This window comes from Oryctolagus cuniculus, chromosome 12 (genome assembly GCF_964237555.1).
Source record: "Oryctolagus cuniculus chromosome 12, mOryCun1.1, whole genome shotgun sequence".
NCBI lineage: Eukaryota > Metazoa > Chordata > Mammalia > Lagomorpha > Leporidae > Oryctolagus > Oryctolagus cuniculus.
The window spans coordinates 92,946,273-92,953,313 of record NC_091443.1 but is presented as its reverse complement, the minus strand read 5'-3'; the positions used below and the strand labels follow the sequence as shown (position 1 = coordinate 92,953,313).

At 50.4% G+C, this 7,041-nt stretch overlaps 1 long non-coding RNA gene across 1 annotated transcript; it reads left to right on the top strand.

The window, feature by feature from the left end:
- Window positions 1–666: 666 nt before the first annotated feature.
- On the top strand, window positions 667–5,762 carry LOC103345750 (uncharacterized). The gene is made up of 3 exons (XR_007915818.1): window positions 667–1,092; window positions 1,682–2,943; window positions 4,731–5,762. It is a non-coding gene; the product is annotated as an uncharacterized lncRNA (long non-coding RNA).
- The last annotated feature ends 1,279 nt before the right edge of the window (window positions 5,763–7,041 follow it).

Here is a 7,041-nt window from a genome sequence, read left to right as displayed (position 1 = left end):
CGTGGCTTCAGGGATGCCGCTGGAGCCCTGCCCGGGCCTGCCTCTCTGCTGTTGTTTGCACACCCTTTGAAAGGCACCGTCAGAGCCTCAGGGAGCTGCACGGGCCCCTCCGACACCACCAGTAAGCTGCTGATCAATGCTTCTTGGGCAGGTTCAACAATCCACTTTGCATTTTCCAAGACATGGACCCGGGGGCTCACTTGACTGAGTCACTTAAGCCTCTCCATTGTGGGGGATTTAGGGATTTGGGGGAGGCTGGGGGCGATTTGACAGCTCCCTCACCCCTGTAAGATCCTGCCGGCTCCCACTCAGCCAGGCGGGGCCTCGCTTCCCAGGAAGACTGCAGGACACCTGCACTGCTGCCCGGGGTCCAGGGCTGGCTGACTCCCATGGCTGGGCCTAGCAGTCTCTCCTGGGGTTGCCCTCCTGCCTATAGCCTGCATTTCCTAAAGCCAGTGACCTGGAATTGAGCCCTGGTCTTGAGTACTGCACTGTGCCAGACATCTGGGCAAGGGGGTGGGGAGCTAACCGAGGCAGACCTCAGTTTTATTGTAACGTGGAAAGGAAGGGTGCCTACCCACTCCAGGGAAATATTTAACAACCAGCACCTCCCAGGCGTGAAAACCCTGCCTGATTATAACATTGGCCTATTGCCTTGGCACAAACACTCCTACCATGGCGATTGCAAAGTGCCAATGTGATATCTCAAGAAATAATGGGGGAAAAAAAGGAAGAAAGAAAGAGAGAGAGTGAGTGCAGAATCAGTCTCAAGTTCGGTGGAGCCAGCTCCAGCCTCCACCAAGCCAAGCCAACCCTGTGGCAAGGTTGAACCTGGATGGGCACAGAGCACACCCAGTTCTCTGGCCCTGGACAGAAGCAATACTTTCTGCTTGAGCTTCCTGGGAGGCTGCAAGGGTGAGCTACTTTCTGTCTAGGCCTTACGGAGAGCACAGGGCTCTCCCTGAAGAGCAGGGAAGGAGTCCTGGCTTGCAAGAGGCTCATAACTACCCACATGCTTGAGGTCGAGAACCTGGGCACCAGCTTAAGGAGGCCAGACCACCTCTACAAAGTCCGTCCTTTATCCAACAGAAGGTAAGGGAGCCACGGTGTTTCTTAACCAGGAGAATGACATCATGAGATTTATTTTGTTTCTTTTGAATCCCAACTGACCATTCTTTTTTCTCCAAAATGATGTACATTTATTACAAAAAACAAATCAAGATATACATCAAAGGTGAAATATCTTCCCAAAAACCCTGCCTCCCTATTAGATAGTAGAAATAAAACAAAGGAAAAGAGAGAAAGAGAAGGAGATCAAGGAGTTAACTGCTCTGTCTTCTTCCACTGATGCTGTCAGGACTGCGTGTGATAGTTGGATCTGTGGCAGCCACATGGTAACCATGAGGGAAGCTAGCTAGCTCAAGGCAGCTGAAACACCAAGAGTTTCAGCAGGTTGGAATGTGGAGAGAATGAGAGTTGTGGTGATGTAGGGTAGTTACTGGCCTTTGTACTCAGACCATCATGTGACAAAACGTCTACCTAAGCTGAATTCTCAAGACTCAAAACTGAGTTACAATGAAGCAAATCAGTGGGATACGGTAGCAAGAATCTTGGTTATTTGAATTACAGCTCTGAGGGGGAGTTACTTAAGCCCTTGGTGTCCTGTCTGTTTTTCATTCAGGAAAAATAACCCTGCTTCCAGAAATTTGGTGAACATTTCACTTGAACACATATCATGTTTCCACTAAAATACCAGGAAAATGCTTGTTAAATATATAAATGGGTCCAAGAAAATGGTGAGTATGTCATAGGGTGTAAAAAAAAAAAAAAGTAGAGTACCTTGTTTTCTCAATCTTTTAAAAAAGATTTTATTTATTTATTTGAAAGGCAGTGAGAGAGAGAGAGAAACATCTTCCATCTGCTGGTTCACCCCCAAATGACCACAAAGGCCAGGACTGGGCCAGGCTGAAGCCCAGAGCCTGGAACTCCCATCCAGGTCTCCCACGTGAGTGCAGGGACCCAAGCACTTGGTCCATCCTCCACTGTTTTCCCAGGCTCATTAGCTGGAAGCTGGATCGGCAGTAGCCGGGACTCAAACCGGCGCACATGGCGTTGCGGACAGTGGTTTAACTCGCGGTACCACAGTGCTGGCCCCTATCTTTTCAGTCTTCTTAACACAGACTGGGTGAAGTGTACAGTGTGGCATTAAAGCTCTCAAGTTATGAGCAAGTTCTTTCACTTCTCGGAGTTTCAGTTTCTTCAGTAGATTTTTCAGATGTTCAGCAGGGATAAGAATTCCTGGGGACTGAGCAAGACAATGCCCAAAGCGCCATAATGGCCGGCTCCGGATAGACAGTCCCTTTCCTACGTGCCCCCTCCATGACACCCAAGGCAGACGTGCTCCACAGACACACATCCCCAGAACAGATACACGCAACACACCCAGACATGCACACACAGGCACACATGCCCACACATATATAATACACCCACCCACCCACACACACACACACATGCACATCCTAGAACACACACACATCCCCCAGAACACACACACACAACACACTCAGTGACATGTACATACACTCATGCTCACACACACATCTCCTAGAACACACACATACAATACACCCAGACACATACACACACTCACACATTCTAGAACACACACACACAACACACTCAGACACGGGCACACGCACACCCATCGCACCCAGACACACACATGCACACTCACACACCCGGAGCCCGCTTACACGGATGCACAACTCTCCTGGTGCGGCTCTCACAATCTTCCATGAGGGCCCCGAGGAGCTGCTCCCTTGGCTTCTGTACAGTTGTGTTCATATGGCTACCATGGACTCATTTTCTTTTTTCTTAATTTGTTTTCCAAATGCAGGTCTTAAAGGAAAAGTATCGCCAGGGGAAAAAAAGGCTTCAACGGTATTTATGTCTCAGATACACATCTAGTAAATAATTAGTCATGCACTGCTTTGAAAATAAAATGTCACATTTTTGCAGATGTGACAGATAGAGTCTGGCAGAGAAAGCAGAGAGAGAAATGAAGGAAAACCGGACGCACTTCCTCTGTGTTTACCTGGAATGCGGGCCTGGCCCCGGGGAACAGGGCTGAGAGGCCTCTGACAGCCTGGCTTTGGCTGCCACGCAGGTGCAGAGACGCACAGCAGACAGGGACTCTGCTTCTCCACCTCCTCTCACATCCGGGTCTTCTGTCGTGCCCCTGCCAACATCACTGGCCCAGCCACCGCCTTCCTTGCGTCCTCTGCGGACGGTTGCTTTAGCATCCTCGCTGGCTTCCCCAGGTCCTTGCTCCCCGCTCTAACCTGAAAGGTCCCTTTTCTCCTGTGTGCCCCTGCTCTGAGACCTCCTTGTTCCCCCTTCACTCTCACTTTCCAGAGGGAGGAAACAGCTGTTCCTCACTACACTCCCCAGCGTGCAGCTGGCAGCCGGTGCTCGGTACTCTACAGAGCCGCCTGAACTCAAGAAACATTAGGTCCAGCCTGGGGCCGCGGAGCTCCAGGCTCATCGCCAAAGCTCTGGAAGGCCTTGCTCAGTGCACATCCTGAACCACTCTCCTCGCCTGTCTTGCACTCCCATTCCAAATGTGTCCCTTGTTTTCTTGGTTTTTTCTTTACTTTTCACCTACCACGCAGCCCTGCTTGCCCACATCTGGCCCCTGGCTTTCCTCCTAGCGGAGGTTGGATGTTCCAGCTGCCGAAACCTTCATTCCTATGATTACCAAACTCTCACCCACCAGCTTCCACTCATGGAGGCATGCACTGTGCCTGCTGTGTGGAAGACAATTCACTGAGAACTGTGCATGCGTGTGCGTGTGTGTGTATGTGTGTGCATGTGTGTGTGTGTGAGTGTGTGTGTTGCAGGCAATGTTGGGGGCATAAAGCTGCACAGGGGAATAAAATGCTGTCCTTGAACTCTGGCAATTAACCAGAGGTCAGCCAATAGTATTTTCTCCCTAATTGATTTATCAGATTAGCTCTAATGGAACAGGGAGGAAGTGGAGCAAGCCGGGAAGTGATTACAATAGAAGGGATTATACTCAAGGATTCCATTTGATCTTCAAACAACCCTGAGAGGGGGAGGTGCTGGGGGGGGGGTCATTGTCTTCAAGCCCGGAGGCAGAGAGGCCAGTTGACATTCCTGAGGTCACTCAGCCGGGCGCTAGACAGTCCCCACCAGCCTGACTAGCGCTCCGGGACTCCGTCGGGATGCCAAGCTGAGCCCAGGGCAGGCAGCACCTGCACACAGCACTGCTTCCTGCAGAACCCTCCGAGCATCGTCCTGGGCCGCGGGCCCCTTCCCCAGGGCGGAGGAACCTTGCTCTCCCGTCTTGGCCTCCGCCTCAGGGGCAGAGGGAAGCTGCTGAGTTTCCATCTGAGCTCGCATCTTCCAGGGCAGCTGAGGAGGACATTGATTTATGATCAAAAGGCAAAGGAGGATGGGAAGTGGGGGGGGGGGCAGGGCAACGGGGCTGGGTGGGCGCTAAGAGGCAGAACCAGAGAGAATAAAAAGAATCCCTAAGCCTTGAAAAAGAAGCCTGCCCTCCGATTCGTGGGTGAGCGTGGGCTGGGAATCTTTCATGTAAAACGGCACTGGAATCACGAATGAGGAGCAATCATCTTGGGGCTTGGGTGTGCCTTATAGGGCTGAATTAAATTAAAACCATATTGATTTCCCCCCATGATTAACAGGCCAGGCACGCGAGGACAGGACGCAGCACGGGAAGCAGCCGGAACCGCTGTCCCAGCCCACCAGCCTCCCTCGGCCACGTCCCGCGTCACCTCGGAGTCCTGGCAATTTCATAATTGGCCCAATGGGTTACGATTCAAAACCGAAAGAGCCAATTAGCAGGAGTCTCCTCTGACCCCTGGTTTGGGGTGGGAGGAGACGAGGCAATGACTTGAGACGGAAGGGGGGGAAAAACTAAACTAAAAATAAAAACAGAAACTATCAAGAGCAAAGACCTAAATCTTTTTGGCTCCCTGATTAATACCCCTGTCATGCCGATCACAAGCTCTAAACAGCAATGCTGGTTGCAGCTGAATTTTTTATACTTTCTATTAATCTTTAATGATAGCTTGGTCACCTAGTCTCTTTTATCTTGTCAGATAAATGTATGGTTAACAGGATAATGAGATTTTTGAAGCTCCGTTCCAGCTCCCAGCTATCTGGTGCATGCAGTGACCTCTGACCCCTGGCAGACAGCGGCACCAGGGTGCTCGTAATTGGTAGGTGTGCTGGGAATGTATTGGAAGCTGACGGATGGTTTAAACTTTGATTTGAGGTCAGCTGGGTCACCAAGCTCTGGCAGACCAGCCCGGTTTTATTACCAGCTGCCTCTGATGGGGATATAATTAGATTTAGCTATTGCTTTATTAATAAGTAATCACTTTCCCCACCACTGTGGGTGGGCACATGTATTCCTTGGATAATTTGAGGACACTGGGCTGGCTTTATTAATAAGAATACATCATGCAGTATTTGGCCAGGGGCAGACACCCATCTGGAATTCCAGACTTCGGGCCAGCCTTATCATCCTCACTCATTTCTAGAATTGGAGAAATCGCCTGTGCCTATGGAAATCCATCCTTGTCCCAGTGCCTTCCAATTTCCTGTGGTTATAGGGGGCCTCTGCGCTGGCCTGCTTCTCCGTGACGTAGGAGAAGAAAACATGAAATAATTTCATCCATGCATTCACCCATCCACTAGCATCCCCTCCTCTATGCTACCACGTGAGGACTTGCTAACTGCTGGGTACAATACAAGATGCAGGAGGAAGGGGTTCACAGAGAGATAAAGACCCCATCCCTGCCTTAAGAGAAATAGTGCCAGCATCCCATATGGGCGCTGATTCCAGTCCCAGCTGCTCTAGTTCCCATCCAGCTCTCTGCCATGACCTGGGAAAGCAGTGGAAGATGGCCCAAGTCCTTGGGCCCTGCACCCACGTCGGAGGCCTGGAAGAAGCTCCTGGTTCCTGGCTTTGGATCAACACAGCTCTGGTTGTTGCGGCAGATTAGAGAGTGAACCAGCAGATGGAAGCCCTCTCGCCCTTTCTGCCTCTTCTCTCTGTGTGTGACTCTGACTTTCAAATAAGTAAATAAATCTTTTTTTAAAAAAAGAGAGAGAAACGGTTCAATTCAAACAGGATGAATCCACAGCTGTATGGAAAACACTAACACAATGCTAAACCATGCGTGGAAAGCACTGAGCATCAGAGGACCTAACAGATCAAAAATGTTCATATTTTGGTAGCAGTTACGTGTGGTCAGCTTTCTGTCACTCCAACAAATACTGGAGAGAAGCTGCTACTGAAGGAAGAAGTTCATTCCGGCTCACACGGTTTTGAAGGTTCACAGTACAAGGTTGGGCGGCCCCACTGATGTGGTACGTGAGGAGGGCAATGTGTGGCAGAAGAGATCTCATGGTGAGCCAGCAAACAGAGACACAGAGTGCACGGGTCCATGTGGTCTCTCCTTATAAAGTTGCCGTGGTTCACCCATGGGTGCTCCTCCCTGACACCTTCAGATGCCACCCTTGGACCTCACCTGCACCCCAGAAGGACCTACAGTCCACGACTTTGGGTCTTAAATGTCTCCGCAGGCTGGGGAGCCAAATCCTGTTCAAACCTTAGTGGGTGGAGCACTCTGCTCTTATTTCTCAGAGGAGGACTGGGGCCCTGGAAGGAGGTAGATTCGAAGGAAGGGATGAGGAGTGTTTTTAAATGTTTAAAAATTTGAAGAGATTCTCCCAGACATCCACCACTAGGAAGGCACAGACAGAAAAAGAGAGAGAAAAAATAGGGGAGAAAGAGAATTACAGGAAGATCACTCATTAGCCCTGGACTAATTCGACAACTGCTTGTGGAGTGTCTGTCGTGAGTAAGCCACGTCCTAGCCATTTTCCACCTTCGCCCAGAAACAGCCCAAATGAAAGAGCGTAGTTCAGACGCTACCCCTCCAGTACCACGTGCACATCTCTTACAGCTCCTGTCCTGAGAGACTG